The sequence below is a fragment of the Paramormyrops kingsleyae genome, chromosome 14 (assembly GCF_048594095.1).
Source record: "Paramormyrops kingsleyae isolate MSU_618 chromosome 14, PKINGS_0.4, whole genome shotgun sequence".
Taxonomy (NCBI): Eukaryota; Metazoa; Chordata; class Actinopteri; order Osteoglossiformes; family Mormyridae; genus Paramormyrops; species Paramormyrops kingsleyae.
In genome coordinates, this window is record NC_132810.1 from 17046579 (window position 1) to 17072853 (window position 26275).

General features: G+C 48.3%; 1 long non-coding RNA gene across 6 annotated transcripts in view; it reads left to right on the forward strand.

The window, feature by feature from the left end:
* Positions 1-2630: 2630 nt before the first annotated feature.
* The window catches only part of LOC140578300 (uncharacterized), a 74413-nt gene continuing 50768 nt past the window's right edge, over positions 2631-26275 (forward strand). For 2 of the 6 annotated variants that reach the window (XR_011982386.1, XR_011982385.1), the window contains exons 1-3: positions 2631-2719; positions 3803-3916; positions 13664-13854. This is a non-coding gene — a long non-coding RNA (uncharacterized lncRNA). Of the gene's footprint in view, positions 2720-3802; positions 3917-13663; positions 13855-16344; positions 18256-22379; positions 23376-24267; positions 25956-26275 lie in introns of those variants that run through there. The other 4 variants (XR_011982383.1, XR_011982381.1, XR_011982382.1 and 1 more) reach the window with 4 other exon arrangements.

Sequence of the window (26275 nt, forward strand, 5' to 3'; positions counted from 1 at the left end):
GGCTGCAGGGTGATGTTCTAGGAGGCTGTAGGCTAATGTTCTAGGAGGCTGGTGGCTGATGTTCTAGGAGGCTGCAGGGTGATGTTCTATGAGGCTGCAGGCCGAGCCTCAAACAGCAGAGAAGCTGGAGCCCATCGCACCTTGTTAACACCTTATTAACACTCATCTTCGGTCCTGTTTTCCTCCATCGCTGGGGCATCAGCTGGGCCTTAGCAGCTTCTGAGCTCAGGGATCTGACAGATGGGCTCCGGGAATTTCACAGGAGGTGGAAACCGACCCCTCAGAGATGGAGGGGCTGGCCATTGGCGCCTCTGGGTCACTGGGCCGCATCCGCCCCGTTGCTGTCTCTCAGCCCAACGGGCGCCTGCTGTCGCACAGATTTCACTGAAAGGCCGGCCTGGTTCATCCAGATTCAGTGGGACTCTGAACCCTGACAACGAACCTCCATTAGAAGACACGGACACCTACACCCACGTGTATATAAACACACAAATCTGTTTCCAACCTCACGCCCAAAATCAAACACACAATGATAAATGATGTGGGGGGGTGCATAAGGTGTGAACACCAGCCGAATACGACGTAAGACTCAATGCACGACCATCTCAGCTGCACACAGATGACTTACTGGTGCCCAAAACTAGAAGACAAGCGGAATGTTCTGGAAAGTCCGAGCTTCCATTGGGATTTATTCCTCTCATTCACTATACTGCTGCCATGGCTACCAGCAAGAACCAACAGGCTGCTGGTTAAAATATATTAACTTAAACTACAGATATTTTATGGGTTCCACTGAAATAAGGTAGCTGATTATGAGAAAGATCTCGGTGTGTATGTTGATGCTTCCATGTCCCGCTCTCGCCAGTGTGGGGAAGCAATTTAAAAGGCCAATAGGATGTTGGGTTACATCTCTAGGTGTGTGGAGTTTAAGTCAAGGGAGGTGATGCTATGATTATATAATTCCTTGGTAAGACCCCACCTAGAATATTCTGTGCAGGTTTGGTCACCATACATTAAGAAGGACATTGCTGCCTTGGAAAGGGTGCGACATAGGGCTACGAGAATGATTCCTGGTCTTAGAGGAATGTCATATGAGGAGAAGTTAGCTGAGCTGAGTCTGTTCAGCCTTCAGCAAAGGAGACTAAGGGGGAACATGATCCAGGTATATAAGATTCAGTTCTGGATGCTGTTCTGGCTACTCCAGTATTAGTTCAAATACAAGAACTCGTGGCCATAGGTGGAAATTAACAGGAGAACATTTTAAACTGGATTTGAGAAAGCACTTCTTTACACAGCGTGTAGAGTATGGAATAGTCTCCCTGTTAGCGTAGTGCAAGCTAAAACCTTGGGTTCCATTAAATCTGAGCTAGAAAAGATTTTATCAACTAAGCTATTAGTTAAGTTCTCCACAAACAAGCCTGATGTTGTTATGTTAGGCTGCCTACTGGCTAAAGGATGTTAACTTAAGCTGGCTGCTAGTTTAAGGATATTAACTTATAAACAGAAGGTTAAAGGTTTGGGCACCTACAGTAAGATCAGCAGCAGCAAGTCAATCTCAACAGGCGGTTAAGTAAACAGCAGTCAGCATAATCGCTGATAAATATCCTGAGATTCCCTTAAAAAAAATCACAAAACGTCACATTCTGTAAATGTCAGGCGTATGGCGAATGTGCCGGGTGCGGTAGAGACTGACCCCCAACTCCAAGGGGGTGATGCACCACTGCTATCCACGGAGGCACCATAAACACTGCAGCGCTCGTTAGAGCTGCGGACAAAGATATCCTTTCACTTTTCATGCAGTTCATTCAACATATGTTTTTCTTAGTTAATTGTCCTCTCTGGCTTTCTGGGAGCCTTGATGGTTGTTATTCAGCTTTTCTCTCTAGAAACTTGAGGTTTTACCCACAAAAACAGGTGGGTTTTAACCGCCAGACCACCTGCTGCCCCAAAACGCCATCATAAAACCCAGCACAGTGTAATTAGTGCAGCCTTCTTAGTGAATTCCAAAGCAGCAAAGCCACACATTCTGGTATAAATATTAATGCGACCGCGACGGCGAGTAATTAGCCTACAAAACAGCGTGTACCGGTTCCAGTCTGCAGTAAACTAGGTCAGGGGTTAAAGGTCAGCGTCTTTACAGACAGATGCATGCTGGCTTACAATGTAGAACCGGAAAATAGCGCCGGAGACATTTATCAGCTGACACCTTCTAATTCATTTTACAGTTCGGAAAAAAGACAAGATGCTTATCAGCCAAGATTAGAATGTCAGTTTGGTGTGTCTGAAGATAGCCGGAACAGCCAACCCGCACCGCCAAAAACATCCCCTTTCTCTGACACTTTACCTTGTCCACACTGTAAAAAAATATTTTTTGTGATTGTAAATAAAGATAGTATAATTTAAGTACATTTTACAAACAAATTCTATTTTGTCTTTTTATTTGAAAATGTTACGTTTAATTCAATAAACTATTTGAGGTTTTGATGTAATTTATTGCACTTGAATACATAGTATTCAAATAGAGTAAACTCAATTGGAAATTCCCAAGCATTATTTACTTTGTATTTTGTCAATTAATGAACTAATGCAAAAATGGCAAACTCAAGTAAGGCTTACTCCACGAAGCCAGGCAATCTATGCGCATGCTCCCTTGGGTCAGAAGTGGCGCGCAGAAGCAAAGAAAACCAACGGATCTTTTCTCGAAGAAGGTTTATACACGGTAAGTTATGAAAAAAAAAATGTATTGGTCAGTTTAGTTACGGTTGCAGTAAAGTATAGAGCTATTAAGCTGTCCTGGTGGTTAAAGATTTAACCATAGACTGTAAGTTAACGCATTGACAGAGTTGAGTTTGCTAAACAACCGATTTGCACAAACATAAGTTATTAGCAAATAGCATCTGTGTCGATTGTCTTGTATTTTACATGTAATCTACGGAGAACTTCAATGTACAGTGAACTTTGAAATTAACTTTGCCAGACGCGAGCGGAGCGACGCGTCGTGACAAATGCAGAGCAAAGTTTGTACTATGCTGTACTGGTTAACTGAACGTTGTAATGCAGTTTTATCTAAGTAGTGTAGTGCTGCGAGAGAAAACTTTTTATTATTTATTATTTGCTTCATCACAACGTTGTATGTAAGATTACAGTTAAGCAGCTCACGTTTTTCTTTTTATTGAAAACATCAGTAGTAATACTACATCGCAAATTATATTAAGTAATATCCATCCATCCATCCATTTTCCAAACCGCTTTATCCTATTGGGTCGCGTGGGGTCCGGAGCCTAACCCGGAAGCAACGGGCACGAGGCAGGGAACAACCCTGGACACACCATTCACTGACACATGCACACCTACGGGCAATTTTAGTAATCCCAATTAGCCTCAGCATGTCTTTGGACTGTGGGGGGAAAGCGGTGTGAGGCGACAGTGCTAACCACTGCACCACCATGTCGCCCCCTATATTAAGTAATATTTATATAATATTTAAAGTAAAGATTACTCATGATAACAAAAAGGTAACTAGGACTCTTGTGTAAAAAAAAGTGCAATAAATCATAATATATTTATGAACAAACGTCAATAAAATTTACTGGAAATTTCCAAGTAAACTTAACTTTTAAGAAACTTTAATTAATTCTTAAGTTATGTTGTGGTTTTTACTTTGCAAATTTTTGTAATTTTACTTGTCTTTTCTGAGTGAAAATTGTTTCCAAGCTTTTTTCAAGTAAATCCTACTCCAAATTTTTTTCAGTGACCGTTTTTACCCCCCACCCTCACCATGCTTCTCTGCATTTCCTCACAGTCGTCATCCAGGACACCTTCACAGACCCGTCAATCCTCCGGTCATTTTCCTGGCCACAGAGCAGAAACCAGGTGTTCATCAAACTGCTTTCCCACGTCGGGTCTCAGCTTTCAGGTACAGCCTCCACAGCAGGCCGACAGAGAGAGAACCACTTGGATATTTTGATTTGCAAAGGCAATTAATGCCTCACACCCAGAAGACATTTAACTTCTGTGCCGATTAATTATGCACTTTGTACATACTAAAATATCCCCTTATCCTAAAGAAAATGTACTAATTAGGTCCAAAAAGTATTGGCGAGTTTGGCTATACCAGCCCTTAAATAGGGCAAGCATGACAAATAAAATATTTGGACAGAGGCCAACGGTCTGTTTTTATCCCTCTCCTGCGCCTGCTGCGACATTAACCTTCTCTTAAAGCGCACACGCTTTCATATTTCAATATCTACGCGCCACAACAGCACAGCAAGGCCTGTCTGCCCCCGCTAGACACCGGCACCTGTTTCTGTGTTACAGTGGGCCTACCTCTCCCACTCAATTGGCTGTGAGGGTCTTGATTGGTTCCTCTTCCTGACAAGCTGCACTTGTTACAGACTACACTTCAGGTGTAATAAAGGTCAAACTGGCAGGAGAGTCCCTGTCATGGCCGGCCTGCTTCTCACGCTGTTTAATAGTTTTTCTTTTAAACAAAACAAAATTCTGATGTCAGAGGAAACACTGTGGTCTGCGAGTGTGAGGTGTCTGCATCAAAGCGCTGCTCAAAGATGGTCCAGGGCTCGTGGGAGTTTTACTTACACAGAAATGTTCTGAGGGCAGAACAAAAAATGATTGGTTTAGAGAGATAACCAATCAGATTGTAGATGAGGTGGGTCCAACAACTGAAGTAGGTGGGACCAAGACATCTGATTGGTTGGTCCTGTCTCCTCTAATTGCTTAGACCCACCTCCTCTACAGTCTGATTGGGATCTGAATGGTATTCGGAATGAAACTGGAAGCAGACGGAACAGGACGCTGTCGAGGAGACGTCACATTGGAAGGATGGCCTATCTTCAGCATTGATCAGATCTGAAGGAAAACAGGATGGGATTGCAGGTGCTGCACAGTCAGTGCCAATCATATCTGAAAATTAACTGGAACAGCCGAGCTGATTTCCCTGTGTAATTCTGCAAACAAGGACCTGCATAGTCACATTGAAGTCACACAATCAATTGTAAAGTACCCAAATGGTTAAATTTGCCCTGTTTACAAACTGCAAGTCCGGCGGAGTTGATACCAGCCTGACCGGCACACGCATAGGAGGGGCGCACACTTCGGCGTGACAGAATGCCAACGGAGATGTACCATATCGCTCACACAGACCCGTCAGCCTCGATGAAATGCTTAAATAATTCTCTGCGGTGCGTCGAGGAGTGGAGGGCAGAACAAAACTCTGCCACGGATTCATTCATCATTCATGCGCGTCTCATCGGTTCAGCTGAGGTGTGGGTTGCAATTCTAATACGATAATCTCATTGTCATGGCTCCCACACAAGTCCTAGCTGCTCTTTCCGTATGGTGTGGAGAGCACGGGGGCGGGGCCACGGGGGCACTGGCCCCAGCTGAAAGCTGATTGGCTCCCAGAACATTCCCTCCACTGTCACTCAACAATTCCTAACATATCATTGGCTATCGATAAGGTTGGCCTCTCTATGAATTATGGCCCCTCTTATGAAGCATATGGTATGGTATGGATGGCCGAATGTCTATGCCCAAGCAAGTCAGCTGAGAGTAACAAGGCAGCAGGCAGACGTGTGTCCGCGTGTGTTCAGGTAGCGCGGCGGAGAGCAAAATGTAGTATTGAGAAGGCAGTGAGACATTTATGGAACCTATGAAAAGATGGGTTCTGATTATAGCACCTGGGGGTTGAACCTGCTGTTCAACCTGGTACTTAGACGGAAAACTTTCACTTCATATTTACCAAAAACATTTCCCAGTCAGTGATGCGGGTCTGGGCCAGAGAGGGTGCGAGGAGGCCACCTTAAAAAAGGCACCTGGATGGACATCAAAGCGAGAAGACGGCAGCTGCAGTGTGTCGAAATAATGACCGAGCGGCACTCAGCGTTGCCTGCCCTTGCCAGCGCACAAAACACTCGTTTTATTTCAGAAAATTAAATTAAAGAAAGAGAGGATGGTGTTTACATCGTCAAGGCTGCCTGGCTCAGCGACCAGTCTTATTGCTGACTTCTGGATGAATTTTGTCATGTTTGACTACTTTAACGTTCTTCCCAGAGAAATGGCAGGGACTTGCCTCAGTATGAATACCAAACACGTAATATTTACCGATAAATGCAGGGGGTGTATCAGTGCTTATTACGCTAATAATATAAAACCATATATAATACACATGTATGTATTAACAATAATAAATTGTTGGTAAATATGTCTCATAATAGATTCCATTTGTGTTAATTGTGTCAATGGGTGTAGGAAACTCCAGAACAGGGCAATTTAATAATTAGCACCTTACAGACTGAGTTGGCAGTAATTATCAGTTGCGGTTAGTTTGCACTTACAAAAATGAACCGGAATGTTCGGGGCAACGGTTCCAAGACCCTAGAGATCAGAAAAAGAGCAGCAGACATGTGCATGGGATGGTTGGGGGGGGCACTGCATTTTTACACAGTGACCGCTAGTGCTGATCAGTGCGCTTGGCCCTAATGAGAACGTGTTAGGGCACGTTTGTACACATATCACGTGTAAATGGCTCACCTGCGCAGTGAGGTATCACCGCCCCCCCCCCCCCGCTAATAAGGGCCAGTGGAGCAAGTGGCATTTCTTGTTGCAGATTTATTACTTCTGGGGGGGAGGGGGAGGGGGTGCACTGTATTGGATAACAGTAAATTAGGGTATTCTAAAGCAATAGCTCTTAGAAGGGCAGACTATAACATAAACAAGCGGCAATACATTATGCTGTGCTGGGGGAGAGATAGAGCAGCACAGTAATAGTCATCCAGAGCTTCATATCACCTTATTACACTGCCGGTACTGATGTGGGATGGTCTGACCCAGGGGAGGTGTTTCTCACTGCTGCTCCTGTGAAGAACAGGGAACTCCATGGGGAAGCCTGTGAGAATGGCTCTTTAATACAGGTGTGTCTGCAATTAAACAGCAGTACACAGTAAACAGGGAGCTGGCTTACAGCCGCTATGGAAGTCTGGCTCGCAGTTCTACTGCTGTTCCACTTCCTGTCACTCTATGGACTTCCTGTTACTCCACAGACATCCTGTTACTCCGCGGACTTCCTGTTAATCCACAGATGTCCTGTTACCCCAAGGACTTCCTGTTACTCCACAGACGTCCTGTTACTCCATAGACGTCTGTTAGTCCTTGGACTTCCTGTTACACCGCTGACATCCTGTTACTCCACAGACTTCGTGTTACACTACAAACGTCTTTTTACTCCTTGGACCTCCTGTCACTCCCCAGTTAACGTCATCCCAGCAGAGAAGCGAGCTCTTCTTATCCCCCCCATGATGTCACCTCGTAATCGAGCACGGCAGTGGGACAACAGCTCCATCTTGTCGTGCAGTGCGTGACAGGAAGGTGGCGCTGTTCTGGACATTGCTGTCAATGAGTTTTAGGTTTCCTGCTGGCAGGAGGGGAAGGAATGCAGCCTTTGATGCTAAAATAGCTTGAGTCAAGGATAAGCATATAATTTAACACTATCCACTGCAACCGAAGGTCATCGGAAAGTTCTAGAAGTGGAATACTTTTAGGACTTTAGGACAGGTACATACAGCAGGCTCCTATGGTTACGTGTGATTTAAGAGTCATTGTCAGTTAGGTGAGATTTGGTACGAGTTGTGGGGGTCATCTCCAGCATAAATCAACCTGATTCATGAACTTTTAACTGCCAAAATCTAAGAGAGGTTTCTCATATATTGAAAAAGTGCTTTGAAAATAGGGGCATAATCATATAGTGTCGTCCATTATGATTATGATTATGAGAATAATATTATGAAAATGTTTTGTGTACCTGTGACCCTTTTCCAGGATAAGCACTTAGAGGACGAACGGATGAATGGAACGGTAGGTCTACAGTGATTGACATGTACGCTGCTCCGCGTGACACTGGTGTGACTCAGGTCCATATCGCTGGTACAGGCTTTTTGGGGAACACCATTGGTCTAATCCTTCATTGATGGCAGCAACCAATCAGAGTAGAGCAGGAAGCCTGTGAATATCCCGCTGCGTAGATCAGTAATGGTGGCAGCTAGTAAAGGAGCTGACTTTTTGAGTGGAACCTCAAAGGAAACGAACATGCCCCTGCTTCCGTCCCACATCCAATATGCTGTCCTGTCATTCCATTGCCCCTGTCTGCCATGAGCGCCCCCTACCTTTTATCTGTGTTACATTTAAGGAGGGGGGGGTCAACTTGTGATGACCTCTTCTGGTGGCTTTGATCATTCCACACGGTCATTGCACGGTAGTCCACTGTTAGAGGAATGTAGACCCTCTGCGTCCCTTTGCAACGGCAGGCATGAAGGGAGCAAAGCCTCCTATCGATCGGGAATGTTCAGCTAATGCCGTACGTCATAAAACCGCCTTTTCACGTGAGACCCCCTCAGAAGGCTAAGGACTAACCCAATTTAGCATGACGCTAATTATTAGCTTATCATAGCTCTGCATGCGTGTGCCGATGCTTATCAATGAAGACGTAGCCCTACATTTCAAGTAACTGATTTCTTTTCAAGCAAAAAAAAACAAAAGTAGGTTGGCATTGTTTAGGGTTATTCTCAAAAGAGTTCAGCTTGTGGAAGTAGGTTAGTAATCCGTGAGGGTTTTTTTTCGAAGCCACTTACAGCAGCATTGCGGAGAAGTAACCTGAACAGGGGACTGTCACCAGGGAGAGGATGGCTGGATGAAAATATGTCATCGAGACGGAAAAGGAGCACGTCTCCAAAAAAGCAGCGAAACCTTTCGCCAAATCCTGAAATAAATGGCAGTTCAAACACTGAAATAAGCACTTCACCCCTTTTGTGAGGACTGGTGATCCAGATTTTAGGATGTTAATTTGTCTTAGCACTACATTTGTGAGATATTGAACATGTAAAGGAACGGATTATATGTATTATAACATAATTTTTTTAAATAGCTGAGAGAAAAATGACACAATCAAAGTTCTATTCGCAGGGGATAATTCTTCAAAGACCTTGGATGTTTTTTTTGCTCCTAACATTCAATGTATTTTAAAATGTGATAAAGGATTAAATCCTTGTGAGTGAAAACTGCGACTGCATGCACTGATAATGTTCCTGCATTGTATCACAGCACTCAGCATTTAAAGTCTGTGTTTGTGCCAGTTTGCTGGCTGCTGCTGGTGACTGTCATTAAGTTTAATTATCAGCTCCCAAACTCCGCTGTTTAGCAAAGACATTCCTCTTAAACAGAGACCCCCAACCGGCAGGCCGAAACCAGAACATGTGCTCGTATACCAGTGAATGCATTTATTGTATTAATTCATCCTGACAATTTATATGGCGAAATTTTATAGCAGAATTAAACCGTAGCTATAAATCTGCAAGACTCTCATTCGACACGGCAGGTCTGTTGGGGGGCGATCCTGCAGATCTCAATGTAATGTTATGAAATAAAATGCCCCCCCCACCAATGGCTTCACAATCATTCCGGAATGCCCAATAATGATGGGTCACAATGATGAGGTAGCCAATCAGAGAATGCCGCCTCTAAACTGGAGCGTCAGTTGTGGGGTTCCCACTCTCATAGTGTTGGGCAGGAGGACTGACACTCGCTGAGGAGGACATCAGCTTGGCGGGCTGCCTCCCTGCTGTCTCAATCTGCCGCTCCTCCAGGGGGCGCCGGAGTGCCGGCCGGCAATGCCAGGACCCTGACTGCAAATATGTTTCTCACTTACTGGAAATCTGCTTCTCTCTGGGATGGCAGAGAGAGAAAGGGTACGACTGAAGGTCACATATGTTGTGCTTTCGCGTCCCTTCGGCGTGTCTGCCGTCAGTTATTCCGGAATCCGTTTCTCGGGACTGGGAGAGCTTGTGTGAGTCAGCCTGGTTCTCCCGTAAAGGAGCGTGTGGATGAGGAGGCCCCATCCAATCCCTGCCCCCTAACAAGCGTAAAACCCTGCGTGGAAAAAGCTCCACATCCCCCACAAGAACGCGCGTCATTCCCAAACCGTCCGCAAGGCTCCGCGCTCGCATCTGCTGCGAATATTAATCGAGCCGCTGCAGTCCTGTCTGGAGATGCAACGCTTTTTGGCTCTGAGATGAAACACATTTTTTCCCCCTTCACACTGTTATTTGTTGAAGCAAATTAAGATGTTTAATTAAGATAATTAGCGAAGGAATGACGAAAAAGGAATGGAACAAACTCCCACAATCAGCATGAAAGACGACCAGATATTTGATGCTGTTTTTAAGATGGATAAATGTTTTTAGGAAGGATGACTATCATCCTATCGGAATGCGGATTTAAGGGACCCGTGAATTACCGACGGCAGAGAGATGTGGCCGTTTGTTGTCATGGAGAACAAGTCTGCAGACGTCCACTGATTCCCGCCACGGAATCGGGAACGCCCAGCTTCTGGAAGCGGGTCTGCTCAGCATGGATTTTGGAAGGCTGTGATATTTTCCTGTGTTGGTCGATATTGTCGGAGACTCTGGGGTAATATCCTTATCCTTAACAAAGGCTCGCTTGGTCACTCACACCATGCGCCTGAGCTGTGGAAATCGCTATTTTAATAAAGGTGTGTGCTCCCTCACCAGTGTGGGAATCTCATCTCTCCTTGGATCACTATCTTTCCTTCCAAAATAATAATGACAGAAACTCCGGCATAAACCCAAAGGCAGGATGGGGACCCGGTTTGCAGACGATGCCTAATTACACAGTGCAGCACAGCGTGACACGAGCGCGTTACACACCCAAGAAATGTATCTGCCCTAATGAATGAAGACAGATGGGATGGCCGGCGAGCAAAGCCATCGCGGAGTGGGGGGTGTGTGTAGGCGTGGGGGGGGGCCTTCCCGCTCCTGGCACCTCAGTCCCTGTATTGTGGGAAGTGAGGTCGATGTTTAGATGGAGGTGTGCAATTTACACCATGCGATTCCCTGGAGCAGCCGCCCCCAAACCCCCCCCCACCTCCGCAACGCGGCACCCTCCACTGGAAGCCCAGAGCCGGTCATCGATTGGGGGATTGTCCACCATGGTAGAGTCTGTTGTTTGTGACTCACAAAGACGTACCTGGTGTGATAGTGGCAGTGCTGCTCGGTGGCAGAATGGTGGGGGGGTGGGGGGGGCACTGGAGTAGGGGCAGAGACGGGGCATGTAGGGCCGGTGAGCAGCTCAGTGGGTCTGCAATCTGTTCTAATGTCCGGAAGGGTGTGGGTTTGAATCCCGTGGACTGGCAGAGTACTCATAAAACTGGGGGCCCTTGAGCAACACACACAATGGGGCATTTCAGCCCATACAAGCCAGCAGGTGGTCGGTTCAATCTCAGGTAAAATATCCACCAGGATAAACCTGTACGCTGCTTTGGAATAAAGTATAACGTGAGAGCATAACAGTGACTGCAGCATCCTCACGTAAGAAAGCCTCATAAAGGACAGGTCAGTCACATAAACATATTACAGGATGGAAATTATTTGTAAAAAAAGTTCAACTGACCTGTAAGTCCCCGTATTGATTTTAGCTCTGTAAACTAGAACAATCCAGCATATCAGATCATCAACCCCAGAAAACAGGAGGTGAGAGAACTGAAACTTTATTATTTCCATCATCAGCGACAACCCTAGTGAAGAAAAATAACTTTATATATAGTTTTTTTGCTGGTTAATTTGCTCAGCTAAGGATCCAGGGGGAGACTGATCAGTGCTGCTGGCCGTAATCGGGGATCCCTGCCGTGTGCGCAGGGACATCGAGGGATGGTCACATGACTCACCATCACTTTTCACATTTTCATTAAGGGTGCCATAGCTGAGAGGCTGTAATGAAACCGGAGCCGCCTCCCCGATCCATCACCAACATCCGGTTCCCTCTGGCACCCCAGCTGACATCCGCCCAGCTCACTAATCGCCACGACTGACTAACCTTGTGACCCCCCCACCCCCCTGCTACGATGGAGGGGGGGGGGGGGTTGTGAGATGTTATGGGAGCTGCACTAGAGAGGGGGCAATCCCTCCCCACCCACGCACGTCTGCTCCGCCCCCCCGGCTTAATCCCGCCTCTCCCCTCCACGGCAAATGGACACGCCGGGAGTCTCGGTCGCCGTGTTGCTGTGAGACGCCGCCAGGCGCAGCATATGCCCGCCCCACGGGGCTCCGGCCTGGTGGGCGACGGAGACTATCCCCGAGGCGGAACGTTCCAGAGAAAGCTGCCTCCCACGCACTGCCGGCCAGGCACTGGCACCATGGCTTACACGCCTCTCCGTTCCGGATTCCCTCTGGAAGGAAGAAGCCGGCTCACCAGCATATACCACCACACATTTGCATGGGGCCCCTGTGCCTTGGGGGCCCCCTGTTGGTGACAAACCGCCACTACTCTAAATATGAAACAAGTGCATTCCTCATTTAGGAGATGCTAGCCAGCTATGGTCTTCTGAGGCTATTTTCTAGCTATTTGCTTAGTTTTTGAAGCATCTGGAGGAGGGGTGGAGGGCATGACTTTTTGAATGGGGCCCCAGAAGTGACAAACTTGGCCCCGCACAGGATATGCTGGGCTTGACACCCAGGGCTGATTCACAGCCTGTCCCAGCTTGTCACCTCTTACTTACACATTTATTACCAATATTTATTATTATATTATTATATGATTATAGTTATTATTTCTGTTGTCATAGTAATTGTGCTACATAACCCGTGATGACGCCTTTATTTTCGACGCGTGTCACCAGTCTGCAGAGTGTCGGCTGCGAGTGAGAGATTGGTGGCCCCGTGCAAATGAAAATGACACCCCCCCACCCCCGCCCCCTGGGTAGAGGCTGGGGTTATGTAAGAGCATATCAGAGCGTATGTTGCTGGACTGCAGCCTGGGACTCCGGAGAGAGCGGGCCTTACTGAGTTTCCTCTATCTGCCCTTTGGTTTGTATATGTATAAATAAGCATGATATCACAGAGGAACAGCTTATGCTTCCCGCCGCGTCCCAGCTCACGGGGCTTATGTCATCACCACGTGCCACTCTGACGACATTCTTGGCCGAATGAGCGACAGATGACTGGGGGGGGGAGGATCATGCCAGTGCTTTCCTGCACATTGCCTTCTGGGTAACCGTAGCTCCCGCAACCAGACCTCCTTCAGGGTCAATCTCAGGAACTCAGACTTTCACCCCCAATTCAAAGCATTTCTTTATTTCCTTAGTGGCGTAGAGAAAAGCGGCTGTAATTAAATGTAGAAACTGTTCAGAATGCACATTTTAATCCAATTCATGGCAAGATGCTGGGAAAAGAAATTCCATCGCAGTGGCACATTAAAAGACATTTTTTTCTATAATAAAAGCAATCACTAAACAAGGCATAGAAATATCTGTGTTTTGATTATAAAGCTAATTTCATTTCAAATATATTTAATGGTTGTGACATATGTTTTCAACCTTGAGTTTTTAAAGGCAATTAACACTGATATGAAACGTGTGTATATAAAGAAAGGTTAATTGAGTTAGGAAGGTAAATTGTTTCCAATTAAGTGTTGCATTAATAGAACATTTGAAAATATATAGTCTAGGTTAATTGCTTGGTAGGTTATGGTAATGGATTTTTTACTGACTAGGGTGTTAAAGTTAATAAAAAGCAAAGTTTATCCCCATATAAATGTGAAGATTAAGGAGTATAACGTTTATTTTTCTTAAATGATGTTGCAGGCTCGCCGCTGGCTACGCGTGATCCTCAAAGGTGCGGCGTGTGGGAGTTTCGTCGCCCTTCTGTGTCGGCTGGCTGCCCTTTTGTGATCGTCCTGTGTGATGTGTCCGCGCGGTGGCCTCAGATGACGGACGGTCCTCGGTGCGGGGACACGGCACGCGGGCGAATGTTATCTGCGGCTCGCAGCTGGCAGGTGAGGGACAGAGGGCGCTCGGCCGCGGAATCGCAGAGCGGGGGGGATCGCCACTGCACCGATGAAGCCGTCCGGGTCGGGCTCCGTCAATGCCAGTCAAGAAAGCTTCATCAAGGTGGTGGGTTAGGATCATTGGGGAAGAAATTTCTAGAACTCAGCAGAACTGAAACACCCCCCACCCCCAGAAAGGAAACGAAAAAAGGTGCTTTATTTGCCATTTGTACAAGAGCACAGGATCATTGGAATGCTTCTCTTCAAATATCCCATCATGCTTTGCTTTGAGACAGACACACACATATACAGCTGAGTGCAGCTTGGGGTCTGAGCACAGGGTCAGCCATATATCCAGCACTCCTGGATCTTTTTGGGAGGTTAAGGGCCTTGATGAAGGGCCTAACAGAGATGTTACTATTGTGCTGAACGTGGGATTCAAACCGGCAACCTTCCGATCACAGGCACTGAGGCCTAACCTGCCCCCAGACATGCAGTAACCTCTGTCTAATCGAACACTGTGAGTGTCAGGCTGTACAGCTGCATGACTGAAGATTACAGCAGAGAAATATCTCCTCATATTGACATAAGAGACCCGGCATTGTGAACAGTCCCCCCCCCACCCCCCAGTGCAGTGCAGCCCAACCGCCCCGGCAGCCACATGTATGAAAGCATTGTGTACATCCTCTCTGAGGACACTGCACCGGGGTGAGGATGAGCCTCCGTTCCTCAGACGACGGTAATAAGATGAGGTCTGGGAAATGCTATCCCATCTTGTGGTTTCCTCCGTAATATTGGGCACTGAGCGGGTCCGGCATGTCAGGCTCATGAAGCCCCCAGCGGCCCCCTCCCTGCCTGCCACTAGGTAGATTAGCCAGGGGCTTCCATCAGGAGCTCCGACCTCACGGCTGGGAGATAAACTCATCCAGGCTGCTCTCAATGCTGTCTCACACTGATCTGAGACCTGCCCAGTCAGCGCAGGCCTGGTATTGCCGGCCTTCTCTTCAGCTCCTAGTCCATCCCATGTACCTCAATACGTAGAGCATTGTGCTAGCATTTTGAAGATTGTGGGTTCAGATCTCAGGGATCATGCATAAATTGTACCCTTTCCCTCTGTTGTACGCTGCTTTGGGAAAAAGTATCAGATAAATCAATAAATGTAAATACAGGGTTGTAACAAGGGGTGTAAAGTTAGCAACCAATTACTTTCAGGAATCCTGAGTATGTAATTAGCTCCTAAACCGAATCACTTGCTATCCTGTTTTACCACAGTTAAAACATGGCTGTTCACGAAGGTGTTGCCTAAAATATGAAGCGAACAGTGAACATCTTGCAGAGCTGGAATAGCGCAGTGTTGAAGGGCCCAGTGTAATTAGAAGGTGTGTGTGTGCTTCAGAGAAGGTTCCGGAAGGCTCCAAGTTTGTCTGAGCAGCTGGCTTACTGAGTTAATCCAGAGAGCCCCCAATTTGTCTCTTCACAGATAGCAGATCAAACAGCCTCTGATCTCCCTGCAGTTTAAACTGAACCGAATCCTCCTGGAGGAGACACTCCCTAATCGTGCTGCTCTACATCAAGCATTAGAGTGCATAAAGTAAAGGCCGTGCTTTGGGAGATGGACCAGCAGGTGGCGCCCCTCTTTCTGGCAGTCTCTCAGGAGTAGCGGTCAACACCAAGGCAAATTCTGATGGACGTTTTGATCAAAAAGCAATTTTTACCACGGACATGGAATTTAAAAACACAGCCTACATAGTTTTTTTTTTTTCTAAATCAATACATTTTGCCACGGACACAAACAAATCTTGCCATGAATGCATTTTTCTGTGCAAGGACAGGTTGACAATCCCTACTTAGATGACTGAGTCAGGTGACTGAGTCAGCTGTCCGACAGTCTTTACCCTAGTCTGACTCCTAATTCTACTTGCATGAGTGTCACTTCATTCATCCAGTAAAACCCAGACTCAAACCCAGCTATCTGTACCAGACCCATATGCCAGGTAGAGACCCGACCCGTATTCCCACCTTCCCAGAATCCCCTAGGTGTGTTTGACCTGAAGGTATCTGCTGGTATCCCAGGACGGCACTCGCTCTAGGGAGCTTGACAGGGTACTCCAGCTGTTGCTATCTGCCCCTACGGGCAGGTAAAACTGCAGAACCTTCAACTAAGAGGCTCATTTACTCACAGCGTCGCAGTCATCCGGTCACAAAGCCATTCATTTTGATAGTATGATTTAGAGACACACGTATCCCTGGGGATTTTGGGAGAAAGGTGAATCATCTGGAAACGATCAAAGGTTTCTGTACCTGATGCCACTTTGGATGGCTTTTGGTCCTTCCTAGGAATCTGCATGGTTCCGGCACAGATGTGGCAGCCAGTGTTGAGAGGCGATGGCACATCATACCGTAGAACAAAAATGAAGGGTGACAAGAACCACACTGGTTATGAATCAGGAGGCTACAAGATGCTTGAATCCAAAACTGTTTCACTGTTTCTGCATGTAGGAGTGATTCCCCAGCCCCGAGGCCTTGGAACTGAACCACACTGAAAATGCTGCTCGGGATGCGGAGGAGCGAGAGCACGAGCGTCAGGACCACTCCATCTTCATAGAATTCTGGGAAGCTTGTTATTTTATGTGGCTTCTTTTAACTTCCCCTGAATGTCAGGGTGGAATCGATTGGGTGGGTCACTGCTTTTTCGGCCACTGGTGGGGTAGCTCCAGCCTGGCCCGACCCTCTTTCCTGCCCTGCCGTTTTTTCTTCCTTCTCTTAAATCCTTGGCATACCGTTGCCACAGATCAGATTTCATTACCCCACATCCAAAGCAGCAGCACCTCCCTGGTGGCGATAAACCTCCGTGGTCCTAAACGCCCCTGTCAGCCTGGTGCTGCCCCGCTCTGCTCAGCTGCGACTGACAGGTTTCGTTAGCCCAGGCGTTCGCTACCGCGCCAATGCACACGTTTGCCCCAGTGAACTGATTGACCTCTTTTGAACCCTTGGCGCCTTGGTGAGTCTTAAAACCCATGTGAACAGCTGACGCCACACTCGCACTTCACACATCAGCATCTGTCTGGCCCACTATTCAGCCATAGGAAATGGACACGCACGTTTGTAAGCAGTCACTGAAGGGCATTATAATGATCGAGGGACAGTTTCATGTGGAGACCGAAGGGCAGCACTCCAAACTGCTCTGGCCCTCCCGGCAGTTTGTAACGGTTAAGGTCAGTATTATGGAAAACCCCCTGGATTCTCTGTGAGGGATAAGTCAGTCAGGGCTGACAAACCTGACGGGGTTGACAAATGCACCCCCTAAAGGCTGGAGGCTGTCACTGCAAGCCATGGTGGGGAACTCAAATGAAATACACAGAAGTACAGAATGTGGGGTTTTGGTGGATGAGCCGTAGCCGCTTTCGGGGGCTCTGGGCACCATGGCAACACAGCGGCAGCCCCCGGCGTCACGACAGCCACATCTCCACTGTTCCCGACACAGTCTCCAGGCCGAAGGAGATTACTTGGCGCCAGAAAGCCCGCCAACCCCCCCACAGGCCCCCGGGAAGGTTAATATAGGTATGGAGTCACATGCAGCACAGTCAGTTCCCCCTCCCCCTCCAGGACATTGATCAATCAGTAAAAATTCATAGAATCCGCTTCCCTGTTGTGCTCCGCTCCTTTGATACGGAATCGAAATTAATGCCACAGCTGGGTCTGCCGGCTGAGCGTGGGAGAGATGGAGGAGAAGAAGAAAGGAAAGAAGAGGAACAGAGGAGGACAGGAAGCGAAAACGAGCTTCAGAGCAGGCGGGGAGCATGAGGAACACAAACGGCACTCGGGTGACTTTGCTGGGACGTTGCCCCAATGCCTCGCTCACGTTTGTTTGTTTGTTTCGTAGTCGTCCCAGACATGCTTGTACAGGATATCCTTATGGCCTCACAGATAGCCTCCTGAAATCTCCCGTTACGGCTGGGCCAGAGACGGCTCGTATTACGAGATTTAAACATTTTATATGAAAAATGCAGAAGGCAGAGGAAGAAAGACTCCCCACCTGGAGCCAGGAGAAAAACACCTAGCTGGCTTGACATGGAAAGCGTAAATTACGGCACCGTTCTTGCTCTCTTTTCCCACTCTCACCCAGCTCTGGTGGAAAAGAAATTCCGATCCAGCTTCCCTCTGTGTCCGGAGAGACCTCTGAGGAGACAGGATCCAGGCGGGATGATGTAACGTTATGCTAACCACACACGTTCGCGCTGGCTCGCACGCACACTCACGTACACAGATGGAGAGGTACGGTCTGTCGCCCTCCTCCTAACGGGCGGGGAGTGATGTATGATGTATTGTGTACAGTCACCAGCGGCGTGAGCAACGCGATCTGTGCCGGAACGCGATCAGGAGCCACTTTCTCCGGGAGGCTTCGCCACACACTGGCACTGATGCTGTTATTTCGGTAGTTTTTACTGCTGTAAAGGGTGGGGGGAGGGGGGGTACAGGAGTGAGACTCCATAAACCACCGTCTGGGCTCATAGATCTGCTGGGGGTGGAGGGGACGTGCCAGTCATGCTCATGGATTTGAGTGAAGGGAGAATCTCCATATGGACCCTGTGCAGCAGAGATACGATGCAGAGAGTGGGCAGCAAGCCCACAGCACACCGCCGCTGGTAAGTTAGAGGACCGTCTCGATATGCAACCAGGCAGCGGCATTAACAGCTTCCCTTCCCGCTAACTTTCTTTTACCATCTAGTGATGATGTCACTGACCTGCGGGGTCATGACCCTGAAGAGTCACGGTGCTGGGTCTGCACAGGATCCCAGGATGAGGGGGCACTGAGGGGAGTGCAAGGGAAACTCAGCATTGCGCCTAGGGGCCCCCGTAGAGCAGCCATCTGAACAAAAGCTTCCAAAAAACCCAGCAGACGGGGGGGCGACAGGACTGGCTGATGTCAGTTGCTCCCAGCTATCACCACCCCCCCTCCCCCAGCCCTCCCTATAATCCCCCAGTGGTGCTCTGCTCATTCTGACTGTGAAGGGGGGTCTGACTATGACTCAACTCTCCGCAGGCTTCCCAGCAGCCACCTCTCCGCTTCACCAGTGATGTCTGTCTCTGTCTCAGTCCATAATCCAATTACGACGGCCAGGCTGAGCTTCATTTTTCATCCCGGCCCTTAAGAATGGCATTAGCGCTTTAATTATTCGTAACGGAGCGCGCCGGTAAATGCGCGCCAACCTGCACCACCGCTCCACAGTGTTCCCACCACGTGCTGCCGCCTCCTTCCGCAAGCCGCCAAACATCCCACACGACCTGTGGCTCCTTCCGCTAATTAGCGTCAGCGTTTCTTGGGCCACACTTCTGTTTTTAATTAGTGCCTGAGGATGATGTCACATGACCATATCCACAGTGGCTGTCGCTATGGGGTTTTTCGGAGATGAAGTCATAGTGCAAGGTGGGGGGGTGGGGAGTGTAGCCATCCTGCGGGCAGAGCTGCCGTCCACGCCTCTCCCTCTCTGGGTGCTGAGCCGAACCTTGTGGTACCTACATCTGTTTGGCAGGAGGGATGGAATGAACTGCCTGTTTTCCTCGATCCGCTCCATTAATCCCCAGATGAATGTCGGATGGTAGAACCAGAGCCGTAGATCAACTCTTCAGTCGGAGGAGGAAGAGAACCGCTCTTTTCCTGGGACGGCCTATAGCGGGTGCACCATTTGTTGTGGAGACCGAAGGGCAGCACTCCAAACTGCTCCGGCCCTCCCGGCATGCCCAGGCCAGAGAAAGAAACAAGCGGTAAAGATTTACAAGCCTGTAATTCTCCTGCCTCCTGCTGTCCTTCGACGGGCCACAGGGAAGAGAGGCCGTGTTTGTCACCAGAGGCGTCACAGATAAGCACACGGCACATGGCCGACAGGACGGGCAATGAATCAGGCGATATCAGTAACCTTCTCTGAGTGAAGGCCGCCATCAAATAGCAGCATACTAACAGGAAATAGATAACCGTAAAGGTTCCACTGGTCCAGGTGCCTGTTTCTGCCTGCTACAACGACCACACCAAGTTTATATAAATCAGCTAATGAATCTGTTTAGCCCCACTGGTGTAGGATTCTATCATCACTTATTCTGAACAGTTTAAACCCACCTCATTCAGTTAAGAAAATCTTGGCCCCATCCTTAAAAGGACCCTGCACTTATATTGGCCCCAACCGTAAGAGTACTCTTTACTGATTTGACGCATGTTGACCTCAACTCAAACCTAATTGCTTCAACTTGAAGTGGACAAATGACCTTGTATCTGGAAAGGACGACTGGGCGGTTGGACCATGTGCCGACGTGCCAACGAGGAAACTCTCCCAGCACAGTTACCTCTGAATGACTCCCCTGCAGTGTCCATCTGCCAATCAGGCTGTTATCAGCTGATTCCATGGCCGCCGAAGATGAGTCAAACACGACGATGGCGGCCAGAACCATTCTTCATTTATATCTTGCGGTGAGCCGACAGAACCGGGGACTGGAGGGAGAGGGAACGGTGGGGGGGGGGGGGACAAGCAAGCTGGAAGGCTATTTGCTGCTTTGCTGCTCGTCAGCACCAAGGACTCAGCATTGATGTACTCACAGAAGACGAAAAAGACAGGAAGTATAACCTACCTCCCTCCTTCCGAGAGATCTTCACGATGGTGCACCTCGAATGTGTTTCCCTGCCTCTTGCTGTTACTCAAAGTAGTGGAGCAAGCCCCCCCCCCCACCACCGCCATGTGGCCAACATAAATCGGTTAACACACCACGCTAAGAGTCTCTCAGCAGGTCTGGAGTGTTATAGCCATAATGAAGCCCCCCATCCACAAATCAGCAGCTGTGTCAACTGCATCTTTCAATTATTTCCAGTAATTATTATATATTTTAAGTAATGAGCCGCCATTCTTCATTCATGTGGGGCTGCGGTTGTCGTTTTCCTGGGGAGGGTGGGGTTGAGGGATAAAAATGATCGGAGCATGAGAGTGGAGAGAGAGATGGTAGGAAAGAGAGAGATAAAGGCATGAGGCTGAGAGATATGGTGGAGAGCAGGATGGGGAGGGATCATACAAAGTGGCAGAAGCAGCGTGTGGAGGGTGGGTGCGAGAAACCAGCACGGGGTCGGCTTCCAGTCTCCAAATGCGTAAGGTCACCAGTGCTACTGTGTGCTTCTTGAACCCAGAGCCACCTGGCCCTCAAAATCAAGCAGCAGTATTTCTAATCGTCATCTTCAGCTGTGTGACCCATGGGTCACACACTGAGACGGCACCTCATTCTCGTAGGTCATAGTACAAGAAACAGCGATAAATATAGAATATAAAAGTGTGAGGCATTTAAACGTGACATATTGAGGGGGGAGGGCATAGGGCATTGCACTTAACTGGCATGAGCTTCCAGAAGGAGCTCCGAGGTGCTGCGGCCTTAATTCCTCATTGCCTCGTTCGGTAAATCGTCGCGCAGATGGGCATTTTGAAGGATTCCTCTCCACGTAAGACGAGCGCTTTAAAACGTCTTAACTGAGATCAGAGGTTTATACGGAATTGTGAAATGCTGTTAAAGGGAAGTGAAAGAGGTCTGAACACTCATTAGTTAGCTTCATCTAAGAGCGGTGGCTTACACTGATTAGGCTTTTTTTCCCGGCTTAATTATTTAATTGTTGCGGCTGGTGAATTAACAGTTGCACCTGTCTGTGAGCATAAAGGATAGTGACTCGGAGAGAGGCTTCTCGCATAAGCCTGGTGAGATGTGCCAGCCAGCGGCCTGAAAATAGAGCTCTCATTGTGTTTCACAGCCCTTAGCTAAAAAACAGAGCAGTAATAATAATTTCAGGGATGGGTGAAGGACGGTTACTAGGCAGCGAGTGGCTGGGGGGGCAGGGAGGGACGCAGATTAGGCTATATCAGTAGGTTTCTGCCAGAAGAAAAGGTCCTGGAGGATGCTCAGTGGCCATAGGCCTCGCTGACACCAGCTCCGAGGGAATTCTGGGATATCAGCTCTTTAATGGCTTATTCATGTAACGCTGTGCCATCTGTTTGGGGCATTAAGAGCCTCTCTGTATATTTCAGCTCTGATAAAAAAGTGGAACTCCTGAGTCAGCTTTGACGGCTAGTCCTCAAGCCACCCGCGAACGGCGGCGATGCGCAGCGCGGGGTTTCCCTGTCCCTGCGGCCGCAGTGCCCAGTGACTGATGGGAATGCTAAATAAGAAGCTGGCCTGTTTAGCTGTTTCCTTATGGTCCTTTAATGCCATTTCGCTTGGTGTGACACATACTGCCCCCTATGGGTTCCAACGCCGTATTTAATTGTAAGTCAGTAATATAATTCAATCCCATCTCACGCTGCATTATTTATGGTGTTAACTTTGCCCAACATTTGCATTTAGCATGTCATCTGGACTTTTTTTAAACCTTTTATTGTGGTTCTATAAAGCACAGTTGCTTTCCTTTATATAAAAAATGATCCTGGACCACCCACCGTCATATTTTTTATCTTGTAAAAAAGGACAGATTGAATTTTGTTCAGATTTCCCCTTTCATCTTTCAAAAATAGGCCCCATACAGACTGAAGGCGATGAGAGCTTGATACTTTGTGTGTCCCGGGATCCCTGGTCTGAACAGGTCGGCCATCAGTGGGCTTTCGAGGGAGTTCTGGATGCCAGTCACGCGTGTGGAAGGACACGGACGCATGTTTAAGGGAAGAGACCCACAGGGAGAGAGACGTTTTCATTTCCCTTATGTGGAAAATGCATAATTAGACCGATTTTTAGTAACTGATGGAAAGATCTGTGTCTGAAAAATATTAACTCAACAATAGATGGCTAAGCCGCCGTGCCTCAATCTCTTACATCTCATGTGAAAGTGTTATGACCAGCTGTGGATGTCGAGCGAGCGCACGTTCGGACTGCAGAGAGTTTTTAGTGGAGCAGATCAGGTTAGGAACATTGTTCTGGAGTGTTGTGGAGTAAAGCCCCCAACACACACCCCCTAGGATCCAAACAAACAAACAACTGTCACGTTGAAGCCCGTCAGCCACTTGCCACTGTCATACCAGGCAGCGTGCAGATGGATGCTGGGAGAGACACAGTCATCAGGGCTGAACTAACGGGGGGGGGGGGGCGGCTGGCAGGCACAGTCGCAGGAGACGGAGCAGAGGCACTCAAACACTCAGCTCACATTAGCAGAGGATCCCATCAGCGTCGTCATGGAGGAGGTCAGCGGGACGGATTCAGGACAGCGGACAGAACTGGAACAAGCAGATCTGGCAGTGTGTGTGTGTGTGTGTGTGTGCGAGAGAGTGCACTTGCAAGTTTTCCTGATGATCTGTCACCCAGCAACGGGCCCTCGTCACACCATCCAATGTCGGCACTGCCCCTCCCCCCCATGTCACGCCCCACTTCTGAGCCGCTGGCTACTGATCTGGGGACTGTCTACCTCACTCTGGCCTTCCCAGCCTCCCCCCTACCCTTGCCCTTCGTGAATGTTGTATTGGGAACGTGCAAACTGTACCAGAAATCTGGCCTGATTAAAAGTCATTACTGTAACATGACACGACAATCGATCTGATACATATAGCAAACAATAATGAAAGGAATGTCAGACGTTTATTTCCTTTTGCCCTCCCTTCCATAACCCCCCTGGACCCATATCATAGCTTATTAATAGGCAGAATGTGATACACAGCTTGATGCCCCAGTGCATTCTGGGATAGGGTGACTGTGACCTATCTTTGGATAGATAAATGCCATATTGCTCTGGATAAGCCTGAGTTGGTGCGCGAGAGGTGATTTTGCATCATTTAATGATGGCAGGAAGATCATTTAGACTTCGAGAAGCTGCATGCCAGTTTGATGGTTGCTGCCTCTCATTGAGGGCTCTTGGTGGCACCCCGGGTGGAAACACCACCATCCCAGACACACACACACAGAAACTCCAAGTTGCCATACTGCTGTCAGAACCAACGATACAGAATTTACCATGATCTGTATCTCCAGGTCGCCCCCTGTAGGTCTCACACTTATTCGTTCCATCTTCTAAATCATGGGACAAAAAGAACAAGAAGCAGCAAAATTGATAATGTATCCGGGCGAGGGCTGGAGGCAGCCATATAAACGGCATCCTGGTATCTTTGGGAGTGAGATACGAGCAGCGAATCTCCCTGGGAGTTTGCGTGGCGGCCTGGCAGCGAGCCGGGTCCTCACAAGGCGCGCCTCTGTTCCCGAGGACGACACCTGGCGCCCCATTTTCCCAGGCCTTTCCATCAACGGGAGAGGCTAACGAGCACTAATGTTATTTCAAAAAAATTTCCGGACGACCTTGAGCGAATGTAGCCCGCACGATATTGGACGTCGCTAAGTATTAAAATAAAAGAAAAAACAATAATGACAGAGCAGCACATTCAGGATGACAAATAATACAGGGGCCTTGGTTTTCATGTGCAGGCCCGGCTCCGGCTGCCTTCAGGGCCTCCTGCTCCCCTCACAGCCACACACTCCTTGGAAACGTGCCCTTGCATCCCACTGGCCAAGGTGAGCATCTTTAAGGAAGCGACACTGAATATTCCCCTTCATCCCCCACGTCGGAGTACGTCCGAAACCACAGTGACATCCTGAACCTTCCGCCTTCTGTGTCCACCTCGATTACGCTCCAGCGTTGTCTTGCAGAAAATCCACTCTTCCTCTGTCTGGGGTGTTCAGTGCACCGCGGGAATGAATAAATAGATGATTTTTTAAAAACCACAGCGTATATATTATTTCAGACAACCACCCCCCCCACCACCCTCGCCTCCAATGCCCTGTGCCACGTTCTCACTGTGTCACATTTCTAGATGATTCCTGCTGGCTGGTTTTAAATTAAGTCTCGTCGTTAGAGCAGAGCAGCCCCCCCCGCACACACCTGTAAGAACACTCGCACGGCTGCTCAAAAGCACGGCGGCACCTGTGCGATTTGAAGCACAGCCCCCCCTGAGAGACGCAGGCATGACTGCATCCGTCACGGTTACATCACAGGCACACTGCACAGGAGCATGAGCTTATCCACGCAACCGACCCCCCCTCCACGAAAGTAAATGTGTTAGCGGAATATTGCTGTCTGCTGCCCTAAACAAACATAGAAGACACACATTAGGGTATGCAGTCACTGATGTCGCACCCGTGGTCAGCGTGCGTTAATTGTCCACCTGGCTGTAACGATTGAATTAATTAATAATTCATTAATGCATTAATTACAGTTAGAGGCAACCTAAGTGCAGAGTCAGCACAGATACTTGCCACCTGGATCATGCTGGTGTTTCATTCCCTGTGATATAGAGTCTTCCAGCTTCCAGAAAGGCAGGCAGGCGTGTCAGAAAGGCGTCTGATGCACAATGTCATGTAAAACAAAGTACATTTTGTTTGCAAGCTTAAAAAATCGACTCTAACAAAGAGAATTAGTTCATCCATAATTGACACGCAGGGCCAGGGATCCTGTATTTCTCATTAACCGCATAAATATATCGGAATATTATGAGCCGCATGCCTGCGCCGGGTAACAGAGCGACTCTGTAATGAGCAGTGCCTCTGAAATGCCAGCATCTTAATCAGCCGTAAAGGCTGCCTCTCACTCTGCCGTAAAGGCTGCCTCTCACTCTGCCCACGATAACGGCTTGTAGCCATGCCCGTGACACCTTACACACTTACCTTGCACAGTTGCATGTCCATGTGAGCTGGCATTAATTATGCAGAGTGTGTCATTGATGAGTTTGAGGTGGGGGCAATGATATCTCTCTGCCCCTTCCTCCTCGCTCTGTCCTCCGAAACACAGGCCCTGAACTCCAAGATTGAAGGACGCCTCTTAGAAGCTCTACCATGACAGAGGTGTGAAGACATGGCAATTTGTGAAGTAAAGATGCGGGTCTGGTTCGATGCATTGCCGCTGTTCATTACACACGGCACTGTGTCTGTTTGTGAGACTGGGGTACAATCCACTGCCGGTCAATTACGCCGCGGAAAACAAGATCGGTCAATTTGTATTGCCACGAAAACACAGAAGAAGCTAGCGGTCACATTGACCGACGGCAAAAAGGCCTTCGAAAATCAGTATTCTGACAGCAAAATGAAACCTCCTCATTTCCATCTCTATCACACATTTTATTTTTATTAATATTTTGTACCCACCGGGGGGGGGGGGGGGGGTCAGTGCAAATAAAATTTTCACCCGTGCAAGGAAATCATTCAGGTTATACGACAAAGACAGCTGACACTGTCAGAGCGAGCGTCACCGAATGAGCCTCTTACGGCCATCGCTGGGGCCGTCACGTTAAATGTGTAATTTCAGGATGGTTATGAGAAGGGAATGAAAAAGCGGAGACTTCAAACCCTGCTGTTCATGCTCACGACGGTGCTGAGGCCCCCACACATGCGCACGTCCCCCGATGCGCAGGCCGCAATATGCTTTAAATGAGCTGTTTGT